The sequence below is a fragment of the Dendrobates tinctorius genome, unplaced genomic scaffold (genome assembly GCF_039654945.1).
Source record: "Dendrobates tinctorius isolate UK_male_01 unplaced genomic scaffold, ASM3965494v1 ptg000011l, whole genome shotgun sequence".
NCBI classification, from domain to species: Eukaryota; Metazoa; Chordata; class Amphibia; order Anura; family Dendrobatidae; genus Dendrobates; species Dendrobates tinctorius.
In genome coordinates, this window is record NW_027361679.1 from 86319704 (window position 1) to 86338086 (window position 18383).

Sequence of the window (18383 nt, forward strand, 5' to 3'; positions counted from 1 at the left end):
TTAAAAGAGGTGAAGATAGTGCAGATAGTGACCTGGGCACAAATAAAGAAATTGGGGGTGGCGTGGAGGGTGGGGTTAGAACAGTTAAGATTTTAAAGAAGAATAGAGGTAATGAGAGATACATAAAGTGCATGTATACTAATGCCAGAAGTCTCATCAACAAAATGGAGGAAATAGAATTAATTTTGTTGGAACATAATTATGACATGGTGGGGATATCAGAGACATGGCTGTATGAGAGCCATGACTGGTCTGTTAATTTACAGGTCTATAGTCTGTTCAGAAATGACCGTACAAATAAGCGAGGGAGGGGTGTGTGTTTATATGTAAAATCATCCTTAAAACCCATCCTGCGTGATAATATACTGTATGTGATTCGAATAAAAATGTAGCGTCCCTGTGGGTGGACATAAGAGGAGGGGAAAAAATAATAAATTATTGATTGGGGTTTATTATAAGTCTCCATAAATAATGGAAGCAATGTAGAATATCCCTGTAAAGCAAATATTTGAAGCAGCGACTCAAGGAGAAGTCATTATTATGGTGGACTTCAACTACCCTGAAATACATTGTGGAACCGAAACCTGCAGTTCCAGCAAAGGTAATAGGTTTTTGCAACTATGAGAGACAATTACCTTTCACAACTAGTTCAGGACCCAACAAGAGGGGGGGCACTGCTAGACCTAATATTAACCAACAGGCCAGACCGCATATCGAATATCAGGGTTGGGGGTCACTTGGGTAATGGTGATCACAAAATAATAAGTTTTCGTGTATCCTTTAATAAGATGTGTAGAAGCGGGGTTACAAGGACACTAAACTTCAGAAAGGCAAAATTCCAACGGATGAGAGATGATCTTGGTGCAATTAACTGGAATGATATCCTGAGTCATAAAAGTATACAAAGAAAATGGGAGACGTTTATTAGCATCCTGAGTAGGACCTGTGCACAATATATACCATATGGGAATAAACATGCTAGAAATAGGGGGAAATCACTATGGCTAAATAGAGCTGTAAGGGTCGCAATAAGTGACAAAAATAAAGCATTTAGAGAATTAAAGCAAATAGGTAGTGATGAGGCATTAAATAAATACAGAAGATTAAATAAATTCTGTAAAAAGCAAATCAAGACAACAAAGATGGAGTCTATTCTGACTCTTCCTGCTGGCTTTGAATCCCTAGTGTTCTAACTATCAGCTTCTTAGATAATTGTATAACTTGTACTTACACCACCAGGCATCCTCAGTAGTTTTAACTCCACTTGCAATGTAACTCTAGAAAGACCAGGAGAAACGATGCTGTTTTCTTCCAAAATCTTGTATTAGTTTACAATGAACAGTAGGTAAAAAGGAGTAAGCTTTACAGGGGAGTACACACGCATCTTGAGAAATGGCTGCTGTAGGCTAAACTGAAGAAGAAGGGAGGAGCAACCTAATACAGAGCTCAACTACAGGAGGGACATAGGGACGATTTTCTCACAGTCTAATTCTACCTAGCAACAACAGGCAATTTTGCTGATTGGAGAAAAAACTAAACACAGAGAAATATACATTACAGGTTGTTCCCATTCGTGGGACACAACACTCCCCGTCTGAAATCGTCAGATTTCATAAGTCCTTGTGCGAGATAAGGTGACGACTCTGTCCCTCGACATCGTGAAACCTGCAATGAGAGGAGAGAAGAAAAACAATGCAACATCATGCAGGAATCAAGTCCATACTTATAATAAAACATAGTTGTTTAATAAAAAATGAAAAATGAGTCCAATAGAAAACCCATCTTCGGATTGGGGAAGCCGCAATATGCCAACTCTTCCACCAACCCAACAGTAGAAGAAGGGGAAGTTTTTAAAGTTCAGTTGGACACTGATAGTCCTGTGTCGTAGCACAGCAGGAGCATGTGAAGGTATGCTCCCCACCTTGGCAGAGTCCAGCGACAAAGTTACGTTCATGTGACTCCTGTTTGAAGGAGCCAGCAAACTGAAGCACTTGAAGAGGTTTCTGCAGCTGTCTTCCTAGATGCATTGTAAGAAACGTAGACTTGTCTCTTGATGACGGTTGAAAGAATCTTTAAAGAACTACAGTGCAAGACTTGGAGTTGCTGTAAGGCCTTTAGGGACTTCTTCCCCGTCTTCCACCTTTGCTGTCTCTGAGATGGTAACATAGTGTTCCTGTTGATGCTCTGAGTAGCGAGTTGTCTCAGTGATGCCCTGCCTTGAACTACTATGGGTGTTTTGAACCCAAGAGGACTGTGGATGCTGCTTTGAACAGGCGAGGCTCCTCATTCGATAGGAAGTTCGTCACAGGGTGATGCTTGGGAAGTGAACATGTCTTGTTCGACATCCAGCAGTATGCTGAGGCTGGGTGTGTGGGGGGAAAACGCTAGCACCATCGGTAAGAGGTAGGCTGTTGAGAGAGGGACTCTCACTCTGAGCACTGAAGTCTAGCATGGTTTCGGCTTGACCAGGCTTGTGATGGAGATAGGCGTCAAAGGTTGGGAACTTAGCAGTTACTTGCTGCAACTTGGTCTTTGCTGGAAGATCCCTTGGCAACTTGGTCTTTGCTGGAAGAGAAGGTGAGGGATCTACCCAGCTGTTATAGTTGTAGTCAGTGTGTTTGATGCTCATGATCCTGATGATCACCTTGTCTTCCTCTGTAGGTGGTGAGTTATTGTGCTTTGTTGTAGGACCGAGTGCTGTTCCCTCAAGGTTGTAGTCTCGAGGATAAAGCAGACTTGACTTGAATTGTCAGATGGTTGTTGACACTTAATGTAATTTGACTTCTTCATCCAGTAGTGACGTGGGTCTGGCAGGAGGGACAATGATCCGATGTGATAAGGGTTTTGTAAGAGGAGATGTTGCTTGGATCCTGTGTGTCTGCTCGCTACAGACATTGCCGATGATAACCCAGCCTAGCTCGAGGCGCTGGGCGTACAGTTCATTGAGTAGTCCGTGGATTTGTTGACGCATCTTGAGCAGTCATATAATGTTTCTACCGAAGAGAATTAGGATGTCTGCCTTGTCGTCCAGGTGTGGCATCTCTTTGGCTATCATTCTGAGATGAGGATGCTGAAGAGCGACTTCTGGCATTGGGATTTCTTCCTTGTTGAATGGAATTTGGTTACACTCAACAAGAGTGGGTAGTGGTATCTCCATGATGTCCTTCTCAAGAGAAGTTATTATGAGGCCACCGGTCATTCTTACAGAGGTTTTTATAACGCCGCTGCAGGTGCCCAAAGTGTAAGGATAGACGTCTCCTTTTAAGTCAAATAAGTCAAAAAGATCTGACCTGGCCAGTGATTTGTTGCTCTGGTCATCAAGACTAACGTACACCTTGACTGCCTTCTCTGGGTGACCCTTGGGATACACCCTTGCTAGGCAAATCTTCACGCAGGACTTGTCTCGAAGACCTTCTCTGCAGACTTCGGTACATGAGGAAGAAACTGCAACTTGGCTTGTTGCTTTGTCCGAACTCTCCCCACCATGGCTTGTGGTGAGAGAAGGTGTAGACACAGAGTCAGGCTATGATGGAGTGCTTGTACGTGGTCTTCGCTGTCGCACTCTAGACACTTGATGGCGATGACACAGTCCTTCGCAAGATGTTCGGTAGAGACGCAGCACCTGAAGCATTCTCCAAACTTCTTCAAGAGCTCCTTTCGAAGTTTCTTCCTGAAGCCAATGCACTTCTTCAGGGGTTGTGGCAATTTGTGAATTGGACACTGGCGGTTCAGATTTTCCACCTTCTCACCTTTGTCTGGCACTGATGTCAGTGTAGGCAGAACTTCTGTCTTTTTTGCAGACACTGGACCACTGTGGTTACTGATGTGAGAGCACAAACTCTTGTACTTAGGGGATGATGCAGAGCTGATGGGTTCTTCATAGCAGAAGCTGGGGTCAGTTTTGCACTCTGCAATCTCCTTGATGAAGTCACAGAAGAAGGAAAATGGAGGAAAAGAGGCTTGATTGGCTATTTTGTATTTTGACCCAATAGTGGTCCACTTCTCTTGTATATTGTATGGCACCTTAGAAACTATTGGGTTAACGCCCTGAGCGGTATCCAGTTAGCTGAGACCAGGTGGGTGCATGTCTGCCTTGGCTAACTGGAGCTCTAGGAGCAGGTCGCTGAGCTCTGGGAATTTTGAACTGTCCTTACTGGATATTTTGGGGAAGTCCTGTAGACGCTTAAACAATGCATTGTCTATGGCTTCAGGACTGCCCAAGCTACATTCTAGTCTTTCCTATGCAGCCATGAGACCAGATGCTGGATTGCTGATGTGGATGGATCTGAGCCTCTTGATCCACTCTGTGGATTGAGGTCCGAGCCACCTGATTAGCAGATCCAGCTCTTCAGCAGCAGTAAAGCCAAAGTCACTAATTGCGGCTTGAAAGGAACATTTCCAGCCTCTGTAATTCTCAGGCAGGTCGTCGAACCGTGTGAGACTGGTGTTGGTGAGTTCTCGACGTATCATGTACCTTGCAAAATCGGACATGTCTGTTCTTTCTGACTTTGGAGGAGCATTTGCTGGCTGAATGATGCTGTTATCATGGGTCGTAGCTTCTTGGCTCAAGAACATGGGAAGATATGGAGTGGCGTAGGCATTTAGACCAGCAACTGGTTTGTGGCATATGATCTCTGTTGTAAGCGGGGCTGGAACAACACAGTTGTCGGGAGCTTAGTGCCTTGTCAGCATGTTAGGTCGCATGTAGACGTTGGTGTATGGCGTTTGCTGAGGTGTAGGGTCAGGCCGTGTATTAACGCATGAAGGAGGTTTGGGTTTGAATGTTTGTGGTACATTGGACTGACCTTGCAAGCTGGGAGCTGCAGGCGGATCAACATCCTGATGCTCTAGAGAGGTCGGTGTTGACGGGAATGTTGTTGGTGGTCAGGGGTTCGTTGGTTTGGCTCAGCACATAATCTCTTGTGCAATTAAGTGGGTCTTCCATGTCGAGTTCGTATGAATTGAGGCTGCCTCCTTGGCTCAAATATAGAGCCTGCTCGAAGACCTTTAGCTTTGCCATGGCTGCTGTATGTTCATATTACTTCTGCAGGGCTTCCATTTCCGCCTTCTCACGTGCAGATTCTGTTTCCATCTCTGCTTTCTTGCGTGCAGATTACATTTCAATCTCTGCTTTCTTGCTTGCAGATTCCGTTTCCATCTCTGCTTTCTTGCGTGCAGACTGTTTCAATCTTTGATTTCTTTTGAGCGAAAGTGGCTTGTACTTTCATAGATTTTGCTTCAGCACGCGCTCTTATGAACTGATCACTGAGAGTTGAGTACCTTGATGAGCTTGACTTGACTGAGTGCTTAGAGCTCTTAGCGGACCTGAATCTGTGTGATGCAGCTTCTGACATCTGTGCGATTTTTGCTTCTGTATTGTCCACAATGTCACGCATGGTGCAGTCTCATTTGGCATTGAGCTGTTGGAAGTCCTGGATTTCCTTTAAAGATTCTTGCATATTTAATTTCAGCAGAGTAGAAATGTATTTTTTACAAGTGTCTGTATAAGACTGGTATTGTCACGATTTTTGGATCAATGTCAGATCTGGATCCTCACATATAACCTTTTTTCCTTTCAGGCCATCGGGGGTTAATATCAGTTCGGTGGCCGCTGATGTTACTACAGGTTTAGTTGTCTGCTGGTGGATTTCTGCCCCCAGTGGCCGGTGGTGTAATTGCATGGCTGGTCTGAGGCAGGTGGAAACCACTCCCACCTTACTATATAAGCTCACCAGGTGCAGCCGCTAACAGTTGGTGATATTGTTCCTCTTTGGAGACCAACCAAGCTGGAGTTCAGGAGCTGACAGAGTTCTCTGGTGCTTCAGTTGTATGCTGTTTTCAAGTGGCTAGCTCTGCTGGAGCATTGCAGCATAGCAAGCTAAAGGCCCCATTACATTTAGCGATGCACAAGCGATCCCGACCACGATATGACCCAGTGATACAGACAAGGCGTGCACTCTGTGGATATGAGGTAGGTGCAAGCTGAACCTGGAACTTAGTCCAGACAGTCATCCAGTGAAGAGAAAACAGCTGCACTCTGGGAAATTTTGATTTTCAATGCAAAAATTTTTTTTATTGAAGACACCACAGGGGAATAGTGCGTTGAGGTAATGTTTTGACCCTATGTCGGGTCTTTTTCAAACCTCACTTAAAGCACAAGAGAACAAGAAGCAATCACGGCAGTATGAATGTGCAGGAGGGGCTGAAAAAAGATCCAGTCTGGCAGGGACCAGGCAGAGGTCCTAAGATGAGCTGGAAGCGTGGGGCAGCTAGCGCCATCTGTGGTGTAGCGTGACGGCGCTAGCTGCCCCACGCTTCCAGCGATGATGACCGTCTTCATCCCGCATCCATGGCTCGCTCGTCGGCGCCAGCAGGAAGCCGACGACGAGAAATGGACCAGGACGATCTCGCGTGATCAGCGATAGCCAGCGGGGGGCCCGGTCGGAGGTGAGTGTCACATGTAGCGATATCGCTACCGATATCGCTGCTGCGTCACAAAATCGGTGATGCTTTAGCGATATCGCTAGCGATATCGCTATGTGTAGAAGGCCCTTAAGTCTTGTATTTTTGTTATTTAACCCTGAGGTGTCTGTATTATCTTTTCCTTGGTTTTTGGTACAGTTTACTTTATTCCCTGTCTCACCTCCTGGGGAGGGGGTTGGGGGTTTAGCTCAGGGCTAAACAGGAGATAGGGACTCGTCGGGAACTTGGGCCTCACTACTATCAAGTGTACCCCCAAGTTAAGGAAAGTCAGGGCACCCCCTTAGCCTGAGGGGCAGTTCAGGGGCCCTGGTTCCACATTTTCTGTTTCCCCGCTACTTCCCCGTGACTGGTATGCAGAGTACAATTGTTCAAGGGCTCCCTCTGGTGGTAACTCGTGAGAGCTGGGCATAGTCAAGACAGTAGCTTGGTCTAGTACTCTTTTCCATAGGGAAGTTGTGTGGTGTAGCAATTCACCTTTGGTGTATTCTAGATTCTCTTTGACTTTCCATGTAGGATTGGTTGATCTTTTGGATATTTCACTGCGAACTGTGAGAAGTTCTGTTTCCATTTCTTGCTGCTGCAGGACTGGCAGTGAAAGGGTTCTTTTAGCCTGGGACATAGTGGCAGGAGAGCGAGGGTGGGGGCTGTTCTGCTCCTGGTTGTCAAGGAGACCAATACAAAGTTGCAACAAGCTGAGCTGGAGATCAAGAAACAAGTCTATGTAAACTGCAGCTTCTCAATAGCTTATAGATGATCCTTTCTCTGGATTACAGGCTGTGAACTGTTCTTAGTAACAGGTTAAATCTTTCACTGTGCAATTTTCTGAAGTGAAGAGCACAGAGAATGTCTGCAGTCTATGTAAGCTGCTGTTGTTGTGGCTTTACATTAGCCTTATAAACAATCCTCTTCTTGGATTACAGTTGTATACTGTTCCTGGTCACAGCTACTCCTTTTTACTATTCTGACTTTTCCTGCTGGCTGTAAATCCCAAGTGTTCTAACTATCAGCTTCTTAGATAATTGTATAACTTGTACTTACACCACCAGGTGTCCTCAGTAGTTTTAACTCCATTGGCAATGCAACTGTAGAAAGACCAGGAGAAACGATGCTGTTTTCTTCCAAAATCTTGTATTAGTTTACAGTGAACAGTAGGTAAAAAGGGGTAATCTGTACAGGGGAGTACACATGCGTCTTGAGTAATGGCTGCTGTAGGCTAAACTGAAGAAGGGAGGAGCAACCTAATACAGAGCTCAACTACAGGAGGGACATAGGGGCAATTTTCACACAGTCTAATTCTACCTAGCAACAACAGGGAATTTTGCTGATTGGAGGAAAAACTAAACACAGAGAAATATACATTACAGGTTGTTCCCATTCGTGGGACACAACAGAGACAGAGAGACTCATTGCCAGAGAAAGTAAAAATAATCTCAAAATATTCTTTAACTACATAAATAGTAAAAGATGGTGGGTTTGAAATTGCGGAGGATCAAACCCAATATTCGTAAAACTGACAGACTGAGCGAATTATTGCGGTTGGAGTCCAGATGGATTTTTCAATTGAACACGGTCAGACCTGGGGGCATCAATGAGGATTTGTCCTTCACTGGCTTCCTCATGGCCTGATTGGTGTTGACATTCTTAAGGGCATGTCACACTAAGAGATATCGCTAGCAATATCGCTATAACTAGTGACGTTATAGCGATATTGCTAGCAATATCTCTGTGTCTGATACTTACCTACGACCCGCTCCCCCGCTGGTTATCGCTGATCGCGCGAGAACGTTCAGGACTGTTTCTCGTCGGTCACTTCCTGCGGCGCTTCCTGCTGTGACGACGAGCGATGCGTGGAGCCAGGCGGGAGGACGCAAGATCGCCTGGTGTGACAGGTAAGTAGCGATCCCCGTCCCCAGCGATGTCGCTGGTGAGATATGCCTGTGTGGCAGCTCACTAGCGACCACTTAGCGATGTACCAGCGATCCTGACCGCGTCATATCGCTGGTCGGGATCGCTGGTACATCGCTAAGTGTGACAGTACCATTAGGGCCCTTCTTGTGTCGATTTGGTGTTTTTCATGTACCTCTATGCATTTTTTTTTCTGTTTTTTTTTTGCTATTTTCTATCATGATTTTCATTAGGCTCTGTTTTGTTAGTTTGGGTTTGATAGGCCCTCTAGTTCCATCTAAAGGAAAATAGAAAAGAAAAAAAGAAATAATTTTTCCTCATGATAGGATTTATTTATACCATCAATCACATTGGTTGCTGTGTTAAATAACCTGAGTTTTTTGAATATACATTCTGATTAGAAAGATAGTTACTGTTACAGAATTGACCATTCAGTTTGGTACTATGGATTATGGCATCTTCGATTTTTATGGAATATTTTTTCATCTTTGATAATTTCCCTACTGTTTATATTGGTTACCTGATTGATGTAATCCATGAACTTGCATTACCCTTTTGATATATTTAAAGGTATATATATTTCTTGCTGATTGTCTGTGTTTCCACCATTTTTAGGATACATTGTTCACATGCTGAAGTTTTTGAGGTGCAGTTTCCATATCATTAGTGCATTATTATTATTTTTTCTTCTTTATTTTTAGTATTTGCATTGATTTTTGTATTATATATGATTCTGAGCATGGACACTGCTGCAAGGTACTGGCGCTCTATTATCACTTTATTTTTCCAGGTTGATAGCATAAGTTTATGTTATGGAGCACTGATGTCATTCTTGGGTTCTGGGCTATGTTAGGAGAAAGAGTTAAAAACCGCCCTCCCCCTCCCTGCCTGGCTTACAGAGCAGCAGCATTGTTTCATGTGGGGCACCTCCTGGTTCCTGGTCTCTGGTTTCTGAACTGCTAGCGTCTTGTTCACAATCTCTCAGGAATACAATGCTATCTACTGCGCAGGTGTCATGACTAGAGTTGAGCGATACCGTCCGATACTTCAAAGTATCGTATCGGATGGTATCGGCCGATCTTTAAAAAAAGTATCGGTATCGCCGATTCCGATACCGGAAGTCCCATTCAAGTCTATGGGACTTCCGGTATCGGAATAAGAAAAACCCTTTCCTGCCCTTGTACAGCCTCTCTGGGGTCTGTACGGGCCTTTCGGGGGGCTGTGCCGGCCTGCCAGGGGGTCTGTGCAGGCTCCGGTGGTCTGTGCCGGCCTGCCGGGGGGCTGTGCCGGCCTGCCGGTGGTCTGTGCAGGCTCCGGTGGGCTGTGCCGGCCTGCCGGGGGGCTGTGCCGGCCTGCCGGGGGGCTGTGCAAGCTCCGGGGGGCTGTGCCGGCCTGCCGGGGGGCTGTGCCGGCCTGCCGGTGGTCTGTGCAGGCTCCGGGGGGCTGTGCCGGCCTGCCGGGGGGCTGTGCCGGCCTGCCGGTGGTCTGTGCAGGCTTCGGGGGTCTGTGCAGGCATCGTCCGATGGGACTACAAGTCCCATCGGGCGATGCCTGCTACCATGACAGTGATTGACACATTAGCCAATGATGGGACAGTAATAGTCCTATCATCCGGCTAATGTGTTGAATGTAAAAAAAAAAAAAAAAAATTACATGCTACATACATACAACATGCATACTACATACATGCTACATTCATACTACATACTACATACATGCTACATACATGCTACATTCATACTACATAAATACTACATGCAACATACATACTACATATATACTACATACATACTACATATATACTACATGCATGCTACATACATACTGCATGCTACATACATACTACATGCTACATACATACTACATGCTACATACATACCACATATATACTACATACATACTACATACATACTACATGCATGCTACATGCATGCTACATGCTACATACATAACACATATATACTACATGCATGCTACATACATAGTACATGCTACATGCATGCTACATACATACTACATGCTACATACTACATATATACTACATGCATGCTACATACATACTACATATATACTACATGCATGCTACATACATACTACATGCTACATACATACTACATATATACTACATGCATGCTACATACATACTACATGCTACATACATACTACATATATACTACATGCATGCTACATACATACTACATGCTACATACATACTACGTATATACTACATGCATGCTACATACATACTACATGCTACATACATACCACATACATACTACATACATGCTACATGCTACATATATACTACATATATACTACATGCATGCTACATACATACTACATGCTACATACATACTACATATATACTACATACATACTACATACATACTACATGCTACATACATACTACATATATACTACATGCATGCTACATACATACTACATGCTACATACATACCACATACATACTACATACATGCTACATGCTACATATATACTACATATATACTACATGCATGCTACATACATACTACATGCTACATACATACTACATATATACTACATACATACTACATACATACTACATACATACTACATACATACTACATGCTACATACATACCACATACATACTACATACATACTACATGCTACATACATTCATACATATATACTACATGCATGCTACATACATACTACATATATACTACATGCATGCTACATACATACTGCATGCTACATGCATGCTACATACATACTACATACATACTACATGCTACATACATACCACATATATACTACATACATACAATACATTCATACAATACATACATAGACATACAGTACATATAACATAGAGTAACATACTTACCAATACTTGTCACATTGTTCCCCGAAGCCATTGTCTTTTCCGGAATAAATATTAACATAACAAACCACAAAAATACTCACCCACGATCCGAAGCAGTCCACGAGTGTGTCCCACGACGATCTTGGGTAGAGAACTGCAGCATCAGCTGATGCTGCCGTTCTCTACGGGCTGCAGGAATCCAATGACGGAAGGTAGGTACCCTTCCGCACTGTATTCCTCCGCCACTTAAAAAAAAGTCCCTAGTCTCACTTTATGCCATTGCTGTGTGGGAAATTCCCACACAGCAATGGCATAAAGTGAGACTAGGGACTTTTTTTTTTTAAGTGGCGGAGGAATACAGTGCGGAAGGATACCTACCTTCCGTCATTGGATTCCTGCAGCCCGTAGAGAACGGCAGCATCATCTGATGCTGCAGTTCTCTACCCAAGATCGTCGTGGGACACACTCGTGGACTGCTTCGGATCGTGGGTGAGTATTTTTGTGGTTTGTTATGATAATATTTATTCCGGAAAAGACAATGGCTTCGGGGAACAATGTGACAAGTATTGGTAAGTATGTTACTCTATGTTATATGTACTGTATGTCTATGTATGTATTGTATGAATGTATTGTATGTATGTAGTATATATGTGGTATGTATGTAGCATGTAGTATGTATGTAGTATGCATGTAGCATGCAGTATGTATGTAGCATGCATGTAGTATATATGTAGTATGTATGTAGCATGCATGTAGTATATATGTAGTATGTATGTAGCATGTATGTAGTATGTATGTGGTATGTATGTAGCATGCATGTAGTATATATGTAGTATGTATGTAGCATGTAGTATGTATGTAGTATGTATGTAGTATGTATGTGGTATGTATGTGGTATGTATGTAGCATGTAGTATGTATGTAGTATGCATGTAGTATGCATGTAGTATGCATGTAGTATGCATGTAGTATGTATGTAGTATGTATGTAGTATATATGTAGTATGTATGTAGCATGTATGTGGTATGTATGTAGCATGTAGTATGTATGTAGCATGTAGTATGTATGTAGCATGCATGTAGTATATATGTAGTATGTAGTATGTATGTAGTATGTATGTGGTATGTATGTAGCATGTAGTATGTATGTAGCATGCATGTAGTATGTATGTAGCATGCATGTAGTATGTATGTAGTATGCATGTAGTATGCATGTAGTATGTATGTAGTATGTATGTAGTATATATGTAGTATGTATGTAGCATGTATGTGGTATGTATGTAGCATGTAGTATGTATGTAGCATGCATGTAGTATATATGTAGTATGTAGTATGTATGTAGTATGTATGTGGTATGTATGTAGCATGTAGTATGTATGTAGCATGCATGTAGTATGTATGTAGCATGCATGTAGTATGTATGTAGCATGCATGTATGTATGTAGCATGCATGTAGCATGCATGTAGTATGTATGTAGTATGTATGTAGTATGTATGTAGCATGCAGCATGTATGTAGCATGTATGTAGCATGTATGTAGTATGTATGTAGTATATATGTAGTATGTATGTAGCATGTAGTATGTATGTAGCATGCATGTAGTATGTATGTAGTATTTTTTTTTTTTAACATTTAACACATTAGCCGGATGATGGGACTACTACTGTCCCATCATTGGCTAATGTGTCAATCACTGTCATGGTAGCAGGCATCGCCAGATGGGACTTGTAGTCCCATCGGACGATGCTTGCACAGACCCCCGGACATCAGCACAGCCCCCCGGCAGGCCGGCACAGCCCCCCGGCAGGCCGGTACAGACCCCCACAGGGTGCACAGACCACCGGCAGGCCGGCACAGCCCCCCGGCAGGCCGGTACAGACCCCCACAGGGTGCACAGACCACCGGCAGGCCGGCACAGCCCCCCGGCAGGCCGGTACAGACCCCCACAGGGTGCACAGACCACCGGCAGGCCGGCACAGCCCCCCGGCAGGCCGGTACAGACCCCGGGCAGTCCACACAGCCCCCCGGCAGGCCGGCACAGCCCCCCGGCAGGCCGGCAGAGACCCCCGGAAGGCCCGAAATGACGGCGCATCATGATGCGCACACACCGCGCATCATGATGACGTCAGGCTGTCAATCAACTGAACTTCCGATTCCGATGCCGAATTCCGATATTGAAAAAATATCGGAAGTCGGTATCGGAATTCCGATACAGCAAGTATCGGCCGATACCCGATACTTGCGGTATCGGAATGCTCAACACTAGTCATGACTCATTCTGGACTCAGGTTATCTTCATCACACAGCTGACGCCGCACTCAGGTGTCGGCGTGCACTGTAGTGATTACAATTGCAATTGTACTATAAAGGGGACTTGATATCATTCCTGGCTACTTCCCCTGACGAAGCTGCAGGTTAGCAGCGACACGCGTTGGGTTCTGTGGGCAGTGTGAGTATGCTTAGGCCTCTTTCACACATCAGGTTTTCGCCGTCAGGTGTGATCCAGCTCTTTTGACAAAAACCGGATCCGGCGAAATGCAATGCCGGATCCGGTTTCCTCCCCCATTGACTTGCATTAGCGCCGGATCGCGCTGGATGGCCATGCGTTTCCTCCAGTTTTCGCCGGATCCGGCAATGTGTCGCAATCCGGCGTCTGGAAAAAACGGCTACTGTATAGTTTTTTGTCTCCGGTGAAAAAGCCGGACCTGCCGGATCCAGCGCATTCGGCTTTTTCACACAATGAAAGTCTATGAGCGCCGCAATGTGCCTGATCCGGCGAAAGCCGGATCCGGTGGCCGGATCCGTTTTTTTGGGTCTGAGCATGCTCAGTAGCTTTGCCCACAGCATACATATATAAAACCATGACAGTGGGACCCTCAGCCACACCCAACATGCCACCCAAGACAGGAACCAGGCGCAGGAGAAGGCACGAGAGAACTTCACCACCACCAGCACCACCACCACCCCAAATGGAGCAAAGCAACAATGCTGAACAACCGGAGGGGAGTCCACCAGCAGACGACAGACGGTAATTATCAAATCCCCCATTCCTCAAAACTAGGGCCATGGAATATCAAGATATTCATTGACCCTTTGTTTCTCTTTATTCAACAGCCGCCCAAGAGATGCAGCAGCACTGGCAGCAGCACCACCCACAGGCATGGAGTCTGGCCAGCAGGAGGACACCACATCTTCTTCTGGGAGCCCTCCCTCGCGTCAGCGTTTGACGGTTAGTTTTTATTTCCAAAATCCATCATCTCTGTAATATATGTCTATTCATTGGCTTTTATTTCAAAACAGGAATCACAAGCTGAAGAGGAGCTCCCAGAAGAAGAAGGAAGGGGTGGACAGACACCTGGAGTGGGCTCACAATTGGTAAGTTTTTTTCATCAAACGCAGAAACACAACATCACACTACACACAACACATAGAAAACAATGTACCGCAGACATCACACAGCAAACAAATATGCCAACATCCAAACACATAAATTTTTTTCTTTTCTTCTCTAGTCTTCCCAATCTGGTGCTCGGCCAAGAAGTCCTCGCAGTGCCTCCCAGGGTCGTCGGCGACAGCAACGCAGCGGTCACCAGCGTGTAAGGCTGGTTTCACATTTGCGTTTTTTTGCGCTGGAAAAAAACGCATATGTGCGCATGCGTTTTTTCCCCTATATTTAACATGGGTGCGCATACCTGCGCGCTGGTAAGCGCACGTATGCGATTTTCATGCGCTGCGTTTTTTTGGGGTGTGCGTTTGTATTTTCCAGACGCAGCATGTTGCATTTTTTGGCCCTGCAAAAAAGCGCATGCGCACGTATGCGCACGTTTTGCGCTAAAAATGGCCATTATAGCCTATGGATGCGCATACGTGCGCACTGGCATGCTCATGTATGCGTTTTTTTGCACATGCGTTTTTTTTTGTTAACCATGGAATTTAGGGGTTTGGGTTAGAGTTAGGGTTAGTTAAGGGGGTTTAGGGTTAGGGTCAGGGTCAGGGTTAGGGTTGGGGTTAGGGTCAGGGTTAGGCTTAAGTATGGTTTGGTTAAGGGTTAGGGTCAGGGTTAGGGTTAGGGTCAGGGTTAGGGTTAAGTATGGTTTGGTTAAGGGTTAGGGTCAGGGTTAGGGTTAAGTATGGTTTGGTTAAGGGTTAGGGTCAGGGTTAGGGTTAGGGTTAAGGTTAGTTAGGGTTTGGGTTAGGGTTAAGTATGGTTTGGTTAAGGGTTAGGGTCAGGGTTAGGGTTAGGGTTAGGGTTAAGGTTAGTTAGGGTTTGGGTTAGGGTTAAGTATGGTTTGGTTAAGGGTTAGGGTCAGGGTTAGGGTTATGGTTAGGGTTAAGGTTAGTTAGGGTTTGGGTTAGGGTTAAGTATGGTTTGGTTAAGGGTTAGGGTCAGGGTTAGGGTTAGGGTTAAGGTTAGTTAGGGTTTGGGTTAGGGTTAAGTATGGTTTGGTTAAGGGTTAGGGTTAGGGTCAGGGTTAGGGTCAGGGTTAGGGTTAGGGTCAGGGTTAGGGTTAGGGTCAGGGTTAAGGTCAGGGTTAGGGTTAGTTAGGGTTTAGGGTTTGGGTTAGGGTTAAGTATGGTTTGGTTAAGGGTTAGGGTCAGGGTTAGGGTTAGGGTCAGGGTTAGGGTTAAGGGTTAGGGTCAGGGTTAGGGTTAGTAAAGTCATGGTTTGGGCTAGTGTGAGGGGCCACCTAATGTTGGAAAAAAACGCAAACGCGGTAAAAACGCACTAAAAATGCATACAAACGCATAAAAACGCTGCGTTTTTTTCATGCATGCTCATAAAAATGCTTGAAAAAAACGCAGCAGTTGTATGCTTTTGTATGCGTTTTTTCAATGCGTTTTTTTGCGGGAAAAACGCGCTGCAAAAAAAAGCAAGTGTGAAACTAGCCTAAGTATAATATTTAAGTTAAATTTTGGTACACTTTTTATTTCATGTCTTAAAGTGTGGTGCCTAATTTTGCTATTTTTCTCTTTTACTTTAACAGCCTTCACAGCGTGCTCCCGACTCTGACGGTGAGGATGGAGGAATTGATGTTGACCAGCTAATCAATCTCGTCAGAGAAAGGGAGCCGCTATGGAATATGGCTGACCGCCGCCATGCTGACCTGATAGTTAGGCCGGGGTCACACTAACCAACGCAAAATACGGTCAGTATTTTACATGTGTAATACGGATGAATGGCCCCTAAACAGTGCTCCGTATGTCATCCGTAAGCAAGGTGTGGTCACGTATTTTGCGCATGTAAGCATCCGTATGTAATCCGTATGGCGAGATTTTCTCGCAGGCTTGCAAAATGGACATATAATGGAGCCCTATGACAAGGTTTCTAACAGAAACCAAAGATTAGATATAGACACATAGAATGCATATATATGTATTTATTCTATGTGTATATATCCTTTCTTTCTTTATTAAAACTGTCAGTGTGAGTTTACTGTATAGCGCACTGAATTGCCGGCTTTGCTAAAAGACACCGGGTGCGTATTTCTCGCAAGTCACATGTGTGGTCCGTGTGTAATCCGTATTTTTTGCGCACCCATAGACTTGCATTGGCGTACTACGGGCATAGTACGCTGACAATCGCAGCATGCTGCGATTGGCACAGAGCCTAGAATACGGATGAGAATTATACGCCTGGTGCGAGTGACCCCATAAAGAATCATTGGTCCGTGTGTAATGCGTGCTTTTAACGCCTCTCACTCGGCCGTATTCCTCGCCAGTGTGACCCCGGCCTTACCCGACGGCTCTGGGAGGAAATCTGTTCGCTCCTTGTGGACCGCTGGGAGGACCTCGATGCTCTGGCCCAGATTAAAGAGCGTAAGTATATACAGTACCGGTTGCTTGATGTAAACCAGTGTTTCCCGAACTCCAGTCCTCGTGGTCCGCACGGATCATTTGTTCAGGATTTCTATTTACTATGGAAATCATGAAAACATGACCCCTGGGGACCACGAGGACTGGAGTTTGGGAAACACTGATGTTGTATACTAACCACTTTGTCCTTTCTCGTTTCAGGGGAGAGAATTGTGAAGCGGTGGCGGTCTGTGAGGGATCGTTTCAAGAAGGAGTTCAATAAAGAGATGCGGTCCCCGAGTGGATCTGGAGGACGCAGGAGCAAGTACAAGTACGCACGAGCCCTGTCGTTCCTCCGGGATACAATGGTCACCAGAAGGTAAATATTACACACCACATGTAAAAAAAAAATGTTTAGATGTAAATTTTTTTTTTTTCAGCCAGGGCCATGCCATGTCACTATTTTAATTGTTTTTTTTCTATTTATTCCACAGCACGGTGAGCAGCACTCGGGAGCCTGCACGGTTGGACCCTTCTGAGGCGATCCCTGAGGAGACCGGCACCGAGGGACACTTCGACCGCCCCTGTACATCTGCACCTTCCCAGCCTTCCCACACATTAGACCCATCTGTCCCATCCACCAGCGCAGGAGCATCGTGGCCGACAACATTACATGGAGCTGCTGGTGAGGAGATCGCTTTCCCTTTACCCCACCCTTCTGCCCCTGCCACCTCTAGTACACCTGCAGGTACTGGGCGGCAGCGGCAGAGGGGTCAGGAAAAGACTTATGCGCCAGAGTTCTTGCATCTGAATGCATCTTTCCAGAACTGTCTAAAAGTCTTGTCAGGGCAAATCTCCGCAGGCTTTCAGCAGATCAACTCCAGCATTCTGGAGGTGAAGACACTTCTGCAAACCATGCATTCAGAAGCAAGATCTTCGCCAAACCACACCTTTTTCAGGTCTGTTGTGGAGCGCATGGAAACACTCTCTCCTAGCCAGCAGATACATGTAATGCATTCGTGCCACGGTGCTCTCCAGCACGTTACCTCCCAACCTCCTCCTCCCACCTCAGTAGTTCCTCCACCTGCACCCCCTCCAGCCACTTTCCCTCCTCCCCCTCCTATTACATACCAGCCACCTCCCCAGTACCAGCAACCTCCCCATTACCAGACATCTCCCCACTTCCAGCAACCTTCCCCATACCAAACTCCTTCCCCATACCACTTTCCATCCACATCATCTGCTCCTACAGTCCCTGCCCAACCCTCCACTCCACCACCCACCACCGCTTCGGCCTCCCACATGTCCACCCGTTCTCTAGCTTTTTCCACACCTTCACCTCTAACTGTTCCTT

The 18383-nt window shown here is 45.2% G+C and overlaps 1 long non-coding RNA gene across 1 annotated transcript; it reads right to left on the reverse strand.

Annotated features, from left to right (window-relative positions):
* Positions 1 to 906: 906 nt before the first annotated feature.
* On the reverse strand, positions 907 to 7759 carry LOC141048534 (uncharacterized). Its single transcript, XR_012220078.1, has 2 exons — positions 7522 to 7759; positions 907 to 1665 (listed from the first exon to the last, which is right to left on the reverse strand). It is a non-coding gene; the product is annotated as an uncharacterized lncRNA (long non-coding RNA).
* Positions 7760 to 18383: the final 10624 nt, after the last annotated feature.